Source organism: Carettochelys insculpta, chromosome 16 (genome assembly GCF_033958435.1).
Source record: "Carettochelys insculpta isolate YL-2023 chromosome 16, ASM3395843v1, whole genome shotgun sequence".
NCBI classification, from domain to species: Eukaryota; Metazoa; Chordata; order Testudines; family Carettochelyidae; genus Carettochelys; species Carettochelys insculpta.
The window spans coordinates 2,405,810-2,423,888 of NC_134152.1; the positions used below are offsets into that span (position 1 = coordinate 2,405,810).

At 51.8% G+C, this 18,079-nt stretch overlaps 1 protein-coding gene across 2 annotated transcripts in view; it reads right to left on the minus strand.

Annotated features, from left to right (window-relative positions):
- Nucleotides 1-18,079, minus strand: part of PRR35 (proline rich 35) — a 78,095-nt gene that overhangs the window by 19,302 nt on the left and 40,714 nt on the right. Inside the window, exon 2 of one of the 2 annotated variants that reach the window (XM_075010871.1) lies at nucleotides 17,300-17,349. The gene's annotated coding sequence lies outside the window, so the exon portion shown is untranslated. Of the gene's footprint in view, nucleotides 1-5,234; nucleotides 5,293-17,299; nucleotides 17,350-18,079 lie in introns of those variants that run through there. The other variant, XM_075010870.1, reaches the window with a different exon arrangement.

Genomic DNA, 18,079 nt, shown 5'->3' on the forward strand with positions numbered 1-18,079 from the left:
TCCCCTATGTTCCACCAGCCTCCTGGATACCACCTTGAGCCATCTCCCAGGCTCACCTCCATCACCAGCCAAGCAGGACTCTGGCAGGTCAGCTAGGGCAGTCAGCTGATGCACGTGAAGTGTCAGGATGCAAATAAAAATGAAGATATTTGTAATGGATCCTCAACCATCCGCACAGGTTTGGTCTGGCATCTTTCTCAGTACGGGCATGTTATTGGGGTGGAAGACCAATAATTTCTGAAGCACATTTCCCAAGTAATGGCGCTAAAGACACCAAACACATGGCCTCCAAAAGCTACAGTGATGCAGCGAGGTTGCCAACGGTGGATACAAACTGAGTCTTCACCCAGACCATCGTAAGGACCGAGCTACAGGCAGACCAGATGGTGCTCGTGCTGCCCACTTCCCTTGGAGATCTGTCATGATGATGATAATGACAGAGCAATCTCTGGGGAGTGACTAGGAGCTATGGAGATTCCCCCAAAATTTCTTCTGCGGGATGCTCCTTAGCTGGTGCTGAATATCTCCCCTGCCATATCAAGTCCATGCAGCTTGCCCTTTGTCCCATATTTCAGCAATGATCACACACAGGGTCATAGACTGCAATACTGTACATGTTTGTCCTTCAGTTCTGCCATGGTGGGATGCTGCCCCTTACAAGTCAACTCTGCCCGGAATTTGTCTTTGCAGTGTAGGTGGACACCTACCCCGGTTCTGAGTGTGCAGCTTCCACACTGGCTCTGACTGATTATTAACAAAATTCAAACTTAAATATATCATTCTGCTTATCAACTGGGCAGCACCCGAATCTCACCTGGGTGGCCTCCCAAGTGCTCAGCTTACAGGGCTCACTGGTGAGCAGCTGCTTTAGCCATGTGCTGCTGTTAGAAAATATGGCTTATTTTAGCTAACACTAGTCTAGATACTGTCAATAGGATGCTATAATAAGAATCTGTAGCACTGGGATTATAGCACTATAGGGATATTATCAGGATAAAAACCTTGCCCTTCTAACAGAGGCGCTTCCTCACCTGTGCTGTTGGTGAGACAGAAGAGTCTTCAAAAATAAACTGAATTCTGCACATCGAGTGGCCAGCTCCGCAGCTGGGGTAAACCCCTTGACTGTGGAGGAGCCGTGCCAGCTGCGAATCTGAGCCTAATGCCCCCCTCACCATTTGCACAGTTTGTTTCTTTGTTTGCATTCCATTCCAAGTGGCCAAATGATCCCTCCGGTCAGTTTCACTTGTGTTGCTGGCTGGTTTCCTTTTCTGGTACCCAGGCCCTGGCTGAAGGCTGTGGTGTTTGGGTGGCAGCCAGTTAAAGGGATCTAAGCAAACAAGGGTTTCCACTGAAACTGTTTTTGAACTAACAATGACACCATTTCTACTAGCGTAGGTTTCGTTATGCTTAAAAACCCCAAGAAACTTAAATTTGGACATGTAAACTGCACAATTACATGCAGTCCTTTGACACAGAAATAATAGCGTTTTGCTCTGCTGCCATTAGTTGTTCACTGGAACGTTGTGCTTTTAAGGGACACAACCAACTTGAGATTTCTTTGCATTCATTTTTTGAACTGAGTAAATTTCATGACCTGCTTCTAGTCCCAAATTCTGTGGCTTTCCAATCACATTTTCCTATTTTTTTTTTAAATTCTTTTCTGTTTCTGTTTAAAAGCCACACAAACAGGAGGGGAAACCAAGTAACAGAAGGAAAGGTTGAAACTGACTAGACACAACCAGCACAAACAGAGAGAAAAATGTTTACTTCTCCTCTCTGGAGGACTGGGATCATGCAAACTAGCTGTGACAACAGTAGGTGAGATATTTTCAGACAGAAGTGTAATTTTTTTCCAGTGGACAGGAGCTTTGCTTCGTATCAGCTAGATTTAGGTTTGGAAGAATTAGATTTTTATCAGTAAATGTCAGTAAACATTGATTTCACTGCACACGCACGCACAAGGCAATGAAAAAGTATTTCCATTGATCCTAATCAAAATTTACAGACAGACAAAGTAAGAAACTGCTTTGAGACCTAATTAGAGTTGGATTAAAGGATATTTATTTTGTATATTTGGTAGGTGACACCGGCAATTTGTGTTTTAACATTTCTAATATATTAGCTTTTTGAATCTCAATGTCTGTTGTCATTGAATAATTACTCTCTGACCCCTGCACCTCATTTCCTGTAAAATTGGGTGAAAAGTATTGAGATATTAATGCTTAAAACCCACAATTTGTGCAACTCTGGAAATTTAAATGTTATAAAATATGAAAAAAGCTTAAAATAAACATTGATATTATTCCTGAAATTGTTTTAAAAAAGTGAATTCTCACAAATCTAGCTACAGTTAGGAAAGGCAAAGCTAAGAGATAGGATGGAATTTGCAGAGTAGCTACCTGCTCTGTGTACTTGACTGCAAAATTCTAGCATTGCTAAAAGCAGTTTCTTCCCAGACAGGCTCCTTGCAAATAGTAATTTGTCTTGTGCAGGAAAATTTTTCCCAGTTCCCAGGCTGCCTGTAGTTCCGTCACCCAGAATCCTGGCTGATGGAACCACCTTTAATTTGTTTTTTAATCACATCACGGCAATTGCTTTAGTTGACCATGGCTATGTATTTTGTTTATTATATTTTGAGTTTCTTCTCATGGCACGGAAAGAGACAACTGTCGGTCAGTTTATGAACAATCACTATAGTTAATGACAATATTATTATTGACTGAGCGCCGTCACCACGTAGGACACAGAGACCAGAGGAAAGGACTTTAGCCAGAGGCTGAGTCTGAATTGCAGAACAGGCAAGGAACATGAGGAGGCATTGCTTAGCCGTTAAATAACCCAGGGAGGGCTGTAATGGTCAAATAATGACCGGGTAGAATAATAAAGGCCCGAGGCAACCCCAATGGGCCTTTACACTCTAGAATGCCATTAGCTAATGCATAAAGACGGATAGAAAGTTCACTAACCCATTAGATGCCTCATGGGCGGACAACCACATTGGAAATGACTGCGATTTCGTTCACGAGGGTCCTGGAGAATGTGCGCACATCCAGTCAATTTCTGGTTCTGAACATGCAAACCATCTGTGGTGCTGGAGGGGTTAATGCCATGGTGAGCTATTTTTAATCATCACCGAGAGGGGAGGGGGACTTCCTTGGGTTTGCCACCCAGGAATATTGCCTTTGAACTGCTCCGTGGAGGAAGGTTCAGCACTGAAGATGCAACAGTTCTTTGCTGTGCCAATTAAAACACCAGATTGCTCCCCAAAAGACTTTTTCCTCAGTCAGGGGAGTTCAGTAAGGACAAATGCAAAGTACTCCACTTAGGGAGGAACAATCAGTTTTACACAAAATGGGAAGTGACTCCCTAGGGAACAGGATCCAGGGGCTATGGTGGACCACCAGGTGAGTAGAAGTCCACAGAGTGATGCTGTTGCAAAAAAAGCAAACATGATTCTGGGATGTATTAATAGGAGTGTTGTGAACAAGACACAAGAAATAATTCTTCACTCTACTCTGCTCTGAGTAGGCCTCAGTTGGAGGATTTTGTCCAGTTCCAGGCACCATATTTTAGGAGAGATGTGAACAAATTGGAGAGGGTCCAGAGAAGAGCAACTAAAATGATTAAAGGTCTAGAAAATGCGACTTATGAGAGAAAATTGAAACATTTGGGTTTGTTTAGTTTGGAAAAGAGAAGGCTGAGAGGGGGCACGATAGCAGCTTTCAAACACCTAAAAGGATGTTACAAGGAAGAGGGAAAATTATTCTCCTTAGCCTCTGAGGACAGGACAAGAAGCAGTGGGCTCATATTGCAACAAGGGAGGTTTAGGTTGGACATTAGGAAAAAGTTCCTGGCTGTCAGTGTGGTGAAACACGGGAATAAATTGCCTGGGGAGGCTGTAGAATCTCCATCGCTGGAGATATTTAAGAACAGGTTGGGTACCTATCGAACCGGGATGATCTAGATGGTGCTCGGTTCTGCCATGAGTGCAGGGGGCTGGTCTCAATGACCTCCCAAGGTTCCTTCCAGTTCTAGTGTTCTAGGAGTCCATGAGATTCCAGGGGCCACAGGAAGTGGTTAGAAATGGCTTGGAGAGGAGGACCACTGCATTGCCCCACCTGGGACTGACCAAATTAAGCCCTGAGAGGTCCTGGAACAGAATCTTTAACCTGGAAACAGCCAAAAGCTGAAATAAGGCTCTGGACAAATTTTCCAGCCAGCGATGGGCGCAAGGGCAGCAGAATACTGCGAGCACCCCCACAGCAAATCATTTTAATGCCGATGGCTACATAGAACCAGTGGGTTTGCTGGGGCGCCAAGACCACTTTACCCGCACCCACAGCCCTAGGCCCTCTCTGAAAGGTTGATCTCTGCCATGTACTTCTTGGAAATCTGCCGGCCTCCCTCTCCTCTTCTTGTTCTCATCTCCAGCGAGTATTTCAAGGACCAGTAACAAGGAGCAGCACTTGTTGGGCGCATCACATTATCCACCCAGGACAGCATCTTCCCTCAAAGCTCTAACACCCCAGTTTGCTTTGTTGCTCGCACGTTTCCCCGCGCGGAAGGACTGAAGAACTCGAGGTTTGATTGTCTCTTCTTTCCAGTCCCCCCGTTTCTCCTCCAGCTTCCCGGGGTCCTTTCCTCTTCCCCCTCACGCAGCGTCCTGTCGCCAGCTGGGCGGGCGCCCCCGACCGTCTCTCCGGGCCCTGCAGCTGAAGCTGGCGCAGGCAGACCTCGGACGGGGGGCGAGGAGGCGGAGGGGGCCTGGCCGTATCCTGGCGGAGACGCACCGACAAGCAGCGACACGAATCCAGGCGCAGCAGCCCCCCGAAAACGAAACGTGGAACAAACTTCCCCGCGACGCCCCGCCGGAGCAGAGCGGCCACTGGGCAGCGGGCCGGGCCGCGGCGGGCGCATCGGAGCGGCGGGCGCGGACCCCTGAGCGCCCAGTGCCCGCGGTCACGGCGGGACGCTCCGGGGGCGCTGCAGATGGGCCGCGCGGGTGCCCGGGGAGAGCGGCTGGGGGCGCAGCTCCGGCCGGGGGAGACCCGCTCTGCGCGGCCGCCCGCAGCTCCTCCCAGCGGGGCGAGGCGCGTCCCTCTGCCCCCCGCGGGTCGGAGCGCGCTCGGCCGGCGCCAGGAGCCCGAGCCCGGCGCCTGCCCTCGGGGGAGCCCCGCACCCCGCGGCCCCCGCGCAAACTCCCCCCCCACCGCCGGCCCCGCGGGGTGACTTACGGGCGGGTTCGCCGCTGCCCGGGAGGAGGCGCAGGGAGCCCAGCCGGGCCGGGCGCGGCTCGCTGCAAACGCACCGAACCGGGACCGGCCCCCCCGCCGCCTCTGTCCCGGGGGCGGCAGAAGCCCGAGCGCAGCGCCCCGGGTCCCCGTGCAGCGGGCGGGCAGACGCCACGCTCCCTCGTGAGCCATTAACTCGGCCCCGGGGCAGGGCCCCGCTGGGCGCCCTGCCCCGGAGCCTCCCCCGCCGGCTACAGGCAGGGAGAGCCCCGGGGTGCGCACGCCCTGGCCCCCCGGTTCACCCTGACTGCTCCAAGACCGGGCCAGCCTGGGCCCTAGTCCCAGAGCCTCCGCCCCAGCCAGGGGCGAGCGGGCCGGGTCGGAAAAGGGGTGAAAGAGCTCACTGAAAACCACACCGGCGAGATGTGCCTGTTCATTTCACACTTCTTACCTTTCCAAAGGGCCCGCTCCGGGGAGCCCTGGAAATTGCACCTGTGAGTGTGAGACTGAGAGTGAGAGAGTGAGAAACTGTGAGAGTGAGACAGAGAGTGAGGCTGTGGGAGTGAGACTGAGTGTGAGTGAGTGAGAGACTGAGAGAGTGAGGCTGAGTGAGAGTGAGAGACTGAGTCTGTGGGAGTGAGACTGAGTGTGAGAGAGTGTGAGACTGTGGGAGTGAGACTGAGTGTGAGACAGAGACTGAGTGTGAGAGAGTGAGAGACTGGGAGTGAGGCTGTGGGAGTGAGACTGAGTGTGAGAGAGTGAGAGACTGTGAGTGTGAGACAGTGTGAGAGAGACTGAGTGTGAGAGAGTGAGAGACTGTGAGTGTGAGACTGAGTGTGAGACTGTGGGAGTGAGACAGAGTGTGAGAGAGTGAGAGACTGTGAGTGTGAGACAGAGAGTGAGGCTGTGCCCCCAGATTTTATCCAATCGGCCCCGACATCACTCAAACCTGCTCTCTGCAAAACGGGGCAAGAGCCTGGCACCCCCTGCCTGTGGCCATTCCTTTGGGGTGCAAGTACTTTCTTTTTTGTCACCTGTGAAATTAGAAATATGAAGTGTGAACCTGCTTATTAATCTAGGTCGTCTACTGAAAGCCATTAGTGGTACTGAAGGAACTTAATAGCAGCCCCCTGCTTAAAACAAGGATCGGTGAGTCGTCTTGCTTTTCCTCTAAGCCTAAGCCACGTTTGGCCCTATGTGACCATGCTACCTGCTGCTGGAATCGACCCTGCAGTTGGTATTTGGCCTGAGAAGAATTTTACCTGAAATAAGGCGTTAGGGTGAGAAATCAGGACTTGTAACAATTTCTCCTAGTGTTAGGCTCAGCTTGGGTGTTTTGCTTTAATCTATCTTAATAGCTCACTTTGATCTGGCTGTCATCGCTTTCAACCACTTAAATCCTACTTTTTATACTGAATAAAATCACTCGTTTATTACCAAACCGAGTGTAAATCATTGTTACCTGGAAGGGAACAGCAGCTGTGCGTGTAGGTCTCTCTCACTGACAAGGAGAGCAAACTTGATGAGCTTTCGCAGCGTAAAATGTCACAGAAAGTGAGATAGATCGATTAGGATTTTGGTCCCATTGGGGCTGTGCGTCTCCATGCTGGCAGGCAGGTCCCTCTCACTTGAGCCCTCCTGGGGATGAGCCCCTAATCTATACTGGGCTGAACCAAAAGCCCAACTTCATATGCTTTCAAACAGTGCATCTGCATTGGGCCCATCTCCGTTTCCCACCATCCCTTCACCCCTCGTAACTCAGTATCCTGCGGCTGGAGGCAAGGTCTCCGCCCAGGGAGCTGTGATAGGAGTGATATTTTCCCCTGGCATTGCAAATTGATTCTCCTAATCTTATATCCTGTTGGTCCGACCCAAGGAAGGGCCATATCTCCCTGATGAATGAGATAATAGAATCATAGAATCCTAGGGCTGGAAGGGACCCCAGGAGGTCATGGAGTCCAGCCCCCTGCTTCAAGCAGGATCAACCCCAACTAAATCATCCCAGCCAGGGGTTTGTCCAGCTGGGACTTTAAAACCTCTAGGGATGGAGAATCCACCACCTCTCTAGGCAATGCATCCCAGTGCTTCACCACCCGCCTGGGGAAAGAGTTTTTCCTAATACCCAACCTACACCTCCCTCACTGCAGCTTGAGGCTGTTGCTCCTTGGGCTGCCAGGATGGCAATAATCACTCAGGGCTACACCTATCTGTGCTACTTATATGGCTCCCAATGCCTAAGGTATCTGAGCACCTTGCAATCTGAGCTCACCCCCCGGCTGGTGGGGGTGGACTGTTATCCCCCATTGAACAGCTGGAGAACTGAGGCATGGTCCATTGATATCAGTGGAAGTCAGGCACCACTGAGGTGCTGGCCATAAGGAAACAAAAGCCTGTAAAGCAGCAGGGAGCTGACTCCAGCTCTCCAAAGTCCCAGGTTAAAGACCTGCCCATCCTCTCACACAGTCCTACTTATTACATTCTCCACTAGACACTATACGAGCGGTACAGCTGAAGGTTTGACTGCACCTGCCTGCGTGCGGCACCTCCAGGATATTTTCATGGTTGCCGGTCTGTTTCCTCCCAGGGTGGTGGGGGCGGGGGGTATTTTTCTCAAAGCTGTGCTGAGGATGTAGGATGAGAACTCAGAGCTCCTTCCAGGACTCAGAAGCCAGCCACGCCCCCCCAGTCGGTTGGCATTTGGAGAGCCACCTGTGCTGGCTTGGCCACTCCAGCTGGGAAAGAGAAGGTCAGAAGAGGTTGGCTTCCCTTGGTGCAGGGGGCAGTTCGGGATGTAGCTAGGTTTGCAGGGGACGGGGCACTTCAGGGGACAGGGAAGGAGAAAGCCTGACAGCACCCGAAGACAAAGCAAGCTGCGGTGTCACAGAAGGGAGGAAGAAAGGCGATGAAGAAGGTCTGGGATGCTAGCAGCACTCGCCTGTGTGGAGTTTACAGCCATTGGCCCCATCACACACCACCGATGACAAGGTGAGGTGGGGCTGGTACCCAGGGCTTTCTACATCAACCCCCCTTTGTCAGCTTTGCCCAGAGATCACTGGGCTTCGCCAGGCCCTGGCGCTGAATCTTTGGGGTTAACTCTTTCGGTGACTCGCCCCCACCTCCTTGAAGCCTCTGGGCTGCTCTCATGGATGTCCAGCTGCTGGTAGGCGCACCAGGCAGTTCCAGCAGGTGGGACTAGTCAGGACACATTGACGCCAAGATTGTCACCTGGGCAGGGGGAGCAGAGGTGCCTGCTGGGCAGATCTCCCCCCTTTGAGTCCTCGAGCCGATAGAGCAGTGCAGAGGGGCTGCCGTGGTCTGAAAAGTCACCCCAATAACTTTGATCTCCTGCTGTCCTCTGCCCCAGGGAAGGCAGCAACTGGAGTTGTTCTGCACTGCTGATCCTTCAGTTCAGGCAGCATGGCCCCCTGCAGAACGGAGCAGCACTCTCAGCTGCCACAAGGCTTTCTCCTTCCCCGGAAGGGGCCCCGGTTCTTCGGCTATCAACACAGCAAAGAAAGGAGCATGCTTTCCCTTGCAATGATGCCGCACGTCCCCAGCCATCCAAGGCTCCCTGGTTGTCACACTTGTGCCCCCGATAGCTCCCCGGAAACACGTGCGCGTCCTGCTCCATACAGCGCCAACTCCTGCCATCTGAGCGACGCAATAGGGACTAGACACAGAAGGGAGCATGGCCGATTCCAGACAACGGGCAGGGGTATAGGTGCCCCATGGTCTGATGATTTACCATATGGTACGGCACACCTGCTCATGGGTAGCCCAGCCCATGGAATGCCCCGGCTGACCAGGGGCTAAAGAACGCAGGTGTCCCAGAAGTAGCCGCATTTTTTAAAGCAGACAGGCCTCACCCCGGTCTTATGTTTGGAAAACAAAGGATGCCTGCCTACGCCTAATGCCAAGCAAAAAGCAGAGCTCCAGGGACAGCGACTAGGACCCGCTCGTGAGCTGGTCTGCTTCCATCCAGCAGAAGGCAGCTCATTGCCCTGGAGGGAGTCACTACCCAGGAGACCTGCATGCACATAGGGGTATGCCACAGAGGAATGGTGACCACATTGTTTTCCTAACACACGTGCTTTGCAAGGCCCTGGATTTGCTTCTTGTGCAAATGTCTTGGGCTTAGGGCCTCTGGAGGAAGCTGTCCCTGGCTTGGCAGAGGTAAATAGTTTGATCAAAGAAGGTTTCTCCCCTCTGTTCCCTGTAAAAGCCCTGCAGCCAGCAAGGAGAGACTTTGCTTGGGCCAGGCGCTGCACCGGGCCTCTGGGGACCTCCCTAGAAAAGAGCTGCCTGAACCGCTCAGGCAGGGTGGCCAGCCTGCATGTGTGAAAAGTCAGGATGGGGAGGTGGGTGACAGGCTCCCAGCTCAGGAGAAGCCGTGAATATCAGGACCGTCCCCACAGAAAGAATGGGGATCTCCAATCACCTTGTACCTCAGGCAGGAGATGCTGGGGCTGCAGTTTAGTAGGAAGTGAGCGTTTTTCAAGCCAAGGTATGAAGGGGTTGCTCCAGCAGGTCAGCCCACAGCCCTGCCTCATCCCCCCAGCTGGGTCCCAGCATTGCAGACCAACTCCTGGTAGGATTGTTGCAATGATGGGCACAAAGGACTGGGCCCAGCAAGGCTGCAGTGAATGAGAATAGCCTCTAGTGCTCAGATTTACGCCAGCAGGGCCAAGCCCCCTCTGTGGTCTGATAGTGGGAGCACTCAGGGGTCCCAGCCATGGGCGGGGCCCCATTGTGCTAGGGGGCTGCATGAACAAGGGTTTAATGGTAAACAACACCCTTGGCGTAGCGATGGTGTTTATTGCATCTGCCTTCTTCCCCCCGGTCCCAGGGCCAGTCTCGGCTCCTTCACCCTACCACGCCAGCGTCAATTACGTTATCCGCCATTTGGCAGCTGCCCGGGCTGCAGGAACTGAGCAAGCCGCAAGCCCGTTTCAAGGGGTGCCAGGTTAATTCTTAACTCATCACCGTTTGCCCAATACATTAGGTGGGTGGCGCAGGGCTGGGGGGAGGGGAATCTTTGCCCTGTGCTCCCAGGGGAAGTTGTCCTTTGATAAGATGATAACAGAACCGGCTGGGCACATTTCCACAGGTAACTGGAAAGTTTTGTCTCCTACTGCCTGGAAGGTCAGGGCGTCCTGCTCTCAGTGCTGTTTCGGTGCGCTGCCCTTTGTGTTTCCATGGGAGAGATGTTCCCTTTGAAGGCCCCTTAAGGAGCATTCCTCCATGTGCCCTCTGAACTTCCCCGGTGCTGTGGCTTAGGGGAGGGGCTGGTGTTGCCAGTGTTTAAGAGGAAGCCGAGTGTGTTTCACAAAGGATTGGCCCCTAGCAAATCACACCATCTCCTCAGCTTGCCCCAGTGTGGCAGACAAGCTCACAGCATTGTCGCAGCGCTCTCTGCGGCATGACACAAAGGAGGGGGCCCAGCTCCTCAAAGGTGTTTAGTCAGAACTGCTCAGCTACACAGGACAAGCCCCAGGACTGGTGATGTGGTCTCCTGCACCAGTGAGTTCCACAGGTAGGTGTCCCTATTGTTACGTACTGCTCTTCTACTTACATCAAGTCCACCACCCACCCTCCAGTACCACGGAGGGACTGATCCTTTCTCACTGCATTGCCCCAAAGTGTAGCACCATCCCACACAAGGGCCAAACTAGGCCAGTGCCTTCTTGTGTCTGCCAGACAGTGGGTCAGATGAATCCAATTTGTCCCCTCTGTGGTAGAGAAGACACCAAAACCCAGTGAACGTGTTGGGAGCAGGATTTGGGCTCCTGCTCTTTGCTAAGCCAGATGGAGATTGTTCAGCTACTCTAACCAGGGGTCAGTCTCAGCAGGACTGAGCCACCAACTTTCCCTTCCTAAAGTGCAGTACTTTTCTTTCCTCACATGAGCAATGGCAAGTCCTGGGGCACCTTATAGGCTACCAGATTTTTTGGAGCATAAGCGTTCGTGGGCAGAGACCTATTTTGTCAAACGACGGGCATCTGATGAAGTGAGTCTGCCCATGAAAGCTTATGCTCCAGAAAAAAATCTATTGGTCTTTATGGTGCCTCTCATTATTTTTGTGGATACAGACTAACAGGGCTATCACTCTGATACTTTTCCTCATATGGTCACCCACCTAAATTGTGAACTGGACTGATGCTGCTTAACTTACAAGATCAGCTGTGTAGCCCAAAGACACAGGCCATGGCACCCCCCCAATGCTACTTTTAAACCACAGAACTAAATCTGATTGGTCCAGCTCTGGGTTTATTCCTCGCTCAAGCTCCACTCCATTGGCTCACACGGAAGATATTTTGCTATAGGGCCTGGTCTGATTTACAAACTATTCTGCAGCTTTAGGCCAATCAGAAAAGGCTTAAGGAAGACTACAAGTTGGCTTACTCTTTCTTCATGTAGCAAAGAAATGCCCAGCTTTGAATCTATAGATTGGCCCTTTAACTAAAACAAGCTCCTGGGACCAGAGAAACAAAGGAGGCTTTGGTTGGGTTTTGTTTTGTTTTTGCAGACAGACAGCCTTTGCCCAGGAGGGCTTGGCATGAAAAATGCATGTGGGGATCCAGGCAATGGTAGGATGCTAGAAAGAGGCGATCGATCAAGTATCTGTGAAAGCCACACAGCTGTGCCTCTTTGCTTGCCGGCTCCAAGCCCGGGCTTCTGCTGTTATTGGTGCGTGTGTTTAGAGGGGAGGTGGGAGAGACTTTTTTTTTGTTGTTCCATGCAGTCCTGCTGCTGCTCAGTTTGATTAAGAAAGTTGCTGGGTAGCAGGAACTTTTCACCCAGGCAAACTCCACGGAGGAGAGCTGCCTGAATGAAAGGCGACCCCAGAGCTTTGCAGTTTTTGCCCCATTACCCTGTGCCATTTGTCTTTGCTAATTCTTCCACATGGGCTTTCGGTTTCATTCGGGAAGCTTCAGCCGTCACTTCCCTGCCACAGGTGTGGTCGTAAATGAGGTCAAGCTTTTCACAAGTGATTTGGGCCAACCTTAATTTTGGGGAGCTCACCTGGAGATGGACGTGAGCTCAGCCCTGCTGGCAGATAGCAGGCCCTGGCGTGTGTCCCGTCAGGTACCCGGAAATCAATAACTGACTGTGAAAACCTTGGCCCCAGATTTTAGAATGATATAATGACAATCAGGTCCAAAGTCCTTGTGGTGGGGTTGAATTCTGTGTAAACCCCACCATTTCTGTGGTAGACCACAGGCAGCCATGAGAGATAAGTGAGGCTTCCGGGACTCTTGGGAGGCAGGGACAGTCAGCTGTGGGGCATTTAAGAACGTAAGAACAGCCACACTGGGTCAGACCAAAGGTCCATCCAGCCCAGTATCCTGTCTGCCGACAGTGGCCAGTACCAGGTGCCCCAGAGGAGGTGAACCGAAGACAATGATCAAGCGATTTGTCTCCTGCCGTCTGTCTCCAGCCTTCGACTAAGGCTAGGGGCACCATACTTTACCCTTGGCTAATACCCATTTATGGACCTAACCTCCAAAAATTTATCAAGCTCTATTTTATTTATTTCTATTTATATCAGAATTCAAGTGTCTTGGTCATGGTACAGTCAGTGGCCAGACTCCCACGAAAATAATACAAAAAACAACAGCAATGCTCATGCTTGGGGTCCCTTCAGAGGCATCTGGTGGTCCAGCTTTGGTTCCCAGTCTCCCTAGTAGCTATTCCATGTGGGAAGCATTTGGTGATAGGTTCTGGAGGCGTCTGCTAAAATCAGCAGCAAACACTTTGGCATCTAAGTGACCATCTTTAAGCAACATCCCACTCCAGCAATCAGTCACTTCCCCGCAGCTTCACTGACTGAGGGGAATGGTGCAGGGGCAGGGAGCCGTGCCCAGCAGGGGGCCAAGGGGAATGGTGGAAGAGCAGGAAAGCCCCGTGGGGGATGCTGAGGGAAATGATATGGGAGCCGGAAGCCCCGCTTGGCGGGAGGACCTGAGGTGCCTGGGTGGAACGGGCATGTCCTAGCTCTCGGGCTGAGTCTCCGCCACCTTGAGCCCTGCGTGGCAGAACAGGTAGTGCCACAAGGCGCCCCAGGGAGGCAGACACTGGCACTGCTGCCAGTCGCCTCCCCCCGCACCCATTTGCAGGGTTGTTAGTGGGGTCGCATCTTCTGCTCTTGCTGTGCAGTGACGGGACCAGCCCTCACCAGCAGTTAGAGCCACCACAGCTTCCAGGGTTAATGGCTAGCGTATAACCCAGGCAGCTGTGGGAGCCAGCAGGGAACTTCGTTTCCATCAGGCAGCTGAAGCCCAAGGCACAGGTCTGTGCCGCTCCTGCCCAAGGGCTCTCCTTGGAGCTAGGTGGGGTGGGTCAGGCCCTGCTCTGAGGTGTCGCTGTTGGTGCACGGCATGCTCCTACTCACACCCGTACGGTCCTGGAGGGCTGACCCACAGGGGTGGGGGAATTCGCTGTGGGGATCCGTAACAGGACCAATATCTCAGGGATGTGAGGCTGTAGCTCATCTGTGTTTGGAGGACGAGCAAGGTCCTCCATCCGACTGCAGCAGAGAGGAAGCTGGACGGGGAAGGAGGAGGCAGAGTTGCAAAGCAGCTCGGGGAAGGGAAAGGTCTTACGAAAGAGAAGGCTGAGTCAAGCCAGTGCTACCCACAGCTGGGGTGAAAGCTCTCCTGGGCTTTGTCACCTCTCCTTGTCTTCACTGAGATCCTGCCAAGCCCCGCTCAGCGCCTGGCTGGGGCTTTCAAATCCCAAAGGCTCCCTGGAGCTGCAAGCTCAGCTGGGGTCCCAAGAGCAGCCTGCGATTCCAGCTTCACAGAGGGAGTGAGCATGGGGCAATGGCGAGAGCCTCCTGCCAGCTCTGCTGAGCCTCAGTGATGGGCTGCAGAAGCAAGCGCAAGCAGGGAAGCAATAACGGGGTGGTGGTCTTAGGCGTAGGCCAGGCTAGGTGGCCTGGGGGAACGCAGCCAGTGCAGTGAGGAGCTTCCTGCACCTGCACCTGCACAGCTCCACAGTTAAACAAGGCAGAATTTGCCTGGTTCCCGCTGACCTGCTTCCAGCTAATGGGCTGTATGGGGGAACTGAACAAAGCAAGCCCTGGCGAGCACTAGCAGACTGCTGAATGGGGAAGTGAGGTGGTGCCTTCTCACTGGAGCCCTTAGAAACTGGGCCAAACAAGCACAGTATGGAATGAGCCAGCCCTGCTCCCTGGGCAGAGCAAGTGATCTGTTAGAAGCTGGAGGTGGAAGAGCCTTGTGATCTGACATGCCCAGGAAGGCCCCACCACTGACACAGCCATGGTGGTGGGAGGGAAGGGGTGGAGGGGTCTGTGATCACATATTGTCTGGACAATTTCAGGGAATCTCTGAAAGGAGTCACTGCTGGGGAAATGGAGAGAACAAGGGTTTGCAGACATGCACGGAGTTTTAACGGCATCACCCCTTTCATTCTACTTAATGGGGAAACACTCAAAGAGCATTTAACTCCATAAAAAACCCTCTCCATGAAAATCCCCCACTCCGCCCCGCCCCACGGTCCAATTTTAAGGTTACCAGGCTGCTCTGAGCGAAAGCCAAGTCTCCAGGTTAATGCAGCATCTTCTCAGTCCCAGTGGGGACAGCCATTTACATGCAGCACAGCTGGCCCTGATGGTGAAAACTTGACCCCTCTGAAGTCAAGTTGCAAAACTTCTCCTGATTTCAAGGGAGCCAGGATTTCACCAGCTATGTTCCACCTATGCTTATTCTTGAGTGACTCAGTGAGGTTCTCTCCTTGTTCCGCCTAATGACCCACAGCCAAAGGTGCTCAGTTTCCAGGTCAAAGGATTTTTTCCCCCTCTACTGCAGTCCTGAAAGCTCTGCCTGGGACCTGTCCACATTTTCTCACCCCTTGCGAATTTCTGCCAAGTGAGCTGCAAGCTGTGGGCACATTCGCAAAATGCTCTGTACCTCCTGGGGTCAGGGCAGGTGGGGGTCGGGGGGAAATCCTTGCCCTGATGGCCTGGGAGGTGGGTAACACCAAGAGAGGAAACTGATCTCATTTCCCCCACCTTTGTGCTAATGATTGATATTGGTAACATTGAGCAATTCAGGGAATTAGACTTCCAGTACAAATATGCATGAAATCCCTTGCCCACAATGGCATTACACCCGGGCTGAGTTTCCTGCAGTGCACAGGAGATTTCATAGCAGGAAGTTTCACGGTAAAAAAGCTCAACTCCTCATAGTGTGCAGCTACAGACAGAGCCCTCCGATTCCAAAGAGCCTGCCATCCAGCCCTGAGACGCTGTCTTTGCAGGCCAGTGTCTTGGGCACAGTATATTTGGGGGCGTTGTGTGGCTCCCCTTCAAATCCCATTCCACACACCCCCCCACCCACACAAAACTAGGATTGCACCATGGGGTCATAACTCTATTATGGCTGTGAAAATACATGGGCAGATCATCTGGAATTCAGTGACACACACAGACGCAGGCATGTGTCAAAATTCTCTGCCCCATCAAGATCACTGTCCTATTCATAACAACATGTATAATTATCATTGCCTATGTAAAGGACAGCTTTGGTACTTTCCCAAAGACTAGCAGCATACCGTGTAGGCGGTTCTACTAGCCCTAACGTGGTACTGAACAGACAGGTTAGTACTCAAAGGGCAGTCAGATAGCAATGACAGCAGAGTTACTGCACCAAATAACCTACTGATCTCCACGCCGTTCCCAGCAATTCCATCTCTGCTGCAGTGGGGTATGATGCCTCCCATTCCCTTGATGTTTTTACAGCTTATTACTTTGTTTCATTAACGATTTAGGGGTAGATCCAGATATCCTTACTCAGAGTAGCAGTTACTGCACCGCTGCTCCCATTGACTTGACGGTAGCTGTCCTGGTAGGAAAGCACTGGTCCTCATGAGAGAGGAAATTAAAATTTGCCCCCATTATAAATACTAACAATACTTCGCATATTAGATTCCAAAGTGCTTTACAAAGCTGCAAAAATAGCATTACCCTCGTTGCATAAGCAGGGGAGCTGAGGCACAGAAAAGCAGTGACTTACCTAAGATCCTGTTTATGAAAATTAATTATTAGCCCTCTAAACACCATCTCCCCCCGCCACACACACAATGGATAGAGTTACATTTACAGTAGGACCTCTCCTGTGACCAGAGAGGTCAGATGTGATTTCCCCCGGGGCTTCTTTTTCTGGTGTAACAGTTCTGTGCCCATAATCGGTTAATTTCATTAGTGACTTTACGGCTCTCTCCAGTTATGGGCGCTTTCTCCATGTTTCCAATAGCATCCGTCCCCCCACACCATCACTGCTGTCCATTTCCCCATAACATCCTCCAGCACAGTCGGATGCAGATTCAAAACACTGCATGCTTTCCACCCAGTAGGTAGGCGACACAACAGACAGCTGTCTTCAATTACCTGGGCAAATGAGCAAACCCTGACAGTGTGGGCGGTCTGCCCTCCGCTTTGAATAGACGTGTTGTAACAGAAAGACCACAGTGAGTTTGGTACACAAGCCCCTACACAAACACGTGCACACGACAGACACTTCAGCACAGAATGTTCTTAGCAGCCAGTGATGAAAATTCCAATATATGCAAAAGACACTCAGCCGGTTCACCAGGTTGGGACCCTTGTGGAACCTTCTGAACAGCACTGGATTCGCTCATGTGCGGGAAACACTTTTGAAGCTGTTGGGTAACTAGCTAAGGCGTACCAAGCCCCAGCCTCCCAGGGCAGGTGTCACTCGGAGCAGTAAAAGGGGTAACGGCGTGTGCAAAACCACTGGTGGTAAAACAAACAGCCCAAGATTGCATGATGTGCTCAGCTACTTAGGGTACGTTTTTAATAGAAAAACTTCCCTTTATCTTGCACTACCCTGCTGCACAGCCACACAACCCACAGGCAGATCACACACCTTATAGATGATGACCAAAACTGCAAATTTCTGCAGAAACCCTGAGCTGCCAGCAATACACATCCCACTAACTGCCCTTCTCCAGAAGTTAGCCTGACTCCAGCTTTCTGCTCCCATCCAGATAGAATTCCTTGTTAAGCAAAAGGGTGAGTGACTTACCTTAACGCAGCAGGACTTTCTCTCTCTGGTTGCTCTGCCTGATGTTCTCTCTGTGAAAGTGGGAAGGGTTTTAGATTGTGCAGTAGGTATATATTGTCTGCAAGTCTGGCCTAAGGGCGTCCATCACCCGGCCTTGCTTTGCTCCTGCCCCTATATGGAAGCTATCGTCACATGCTTTGCAGCTCCCAGCTATCCGTATGGCAAAATGTGAAAGAAGGAGGGGAGAGGGGAAAAAAAAAAAAAGCTGGTGGGGGTGGGGGGGTTGAATCTTCATAATCATGAAAGAGGTCGGGAAAATTTCTCAACAAAAAACCACCAGATAGAAATCCCTGCCTGACCCAAACTTCTGTTTTTCTTTTGCATCTGTGGCTCCTGGCAGCCTCTTTCATGCTCCAGTCAAGGGCCAGAAAGATGTAAAGAGATGTTTGCCTTGATCTGATTTCTCTGGGCTCTGTCTCACTGGGAGCTGAGGTGGGGCACGGCAGGTGGAGGGTTAATGGCCACTCTTTTCAAGTACAAAAAATCAACCCCCTCTTTGGTTTGCACACTCACCATCTTCCCACACAGCTGCTTTTGTGCTTCAGGGACCACACGTTTCATGTCTTTGCAAGCTAATCTACCCTCTCCCCCAAAGCCACGAGCCCTTTACTTCAACTAGGGAAACTGAGGCAGGACACGGGGAGACAACTGGGGCAACCAAGAGAGGTGGACTTAAAGCCCAGGCACCCTACGAACACAGATTGTCTGCTTGTTCCACCAGACTCCGTTACCTTAGGGCTG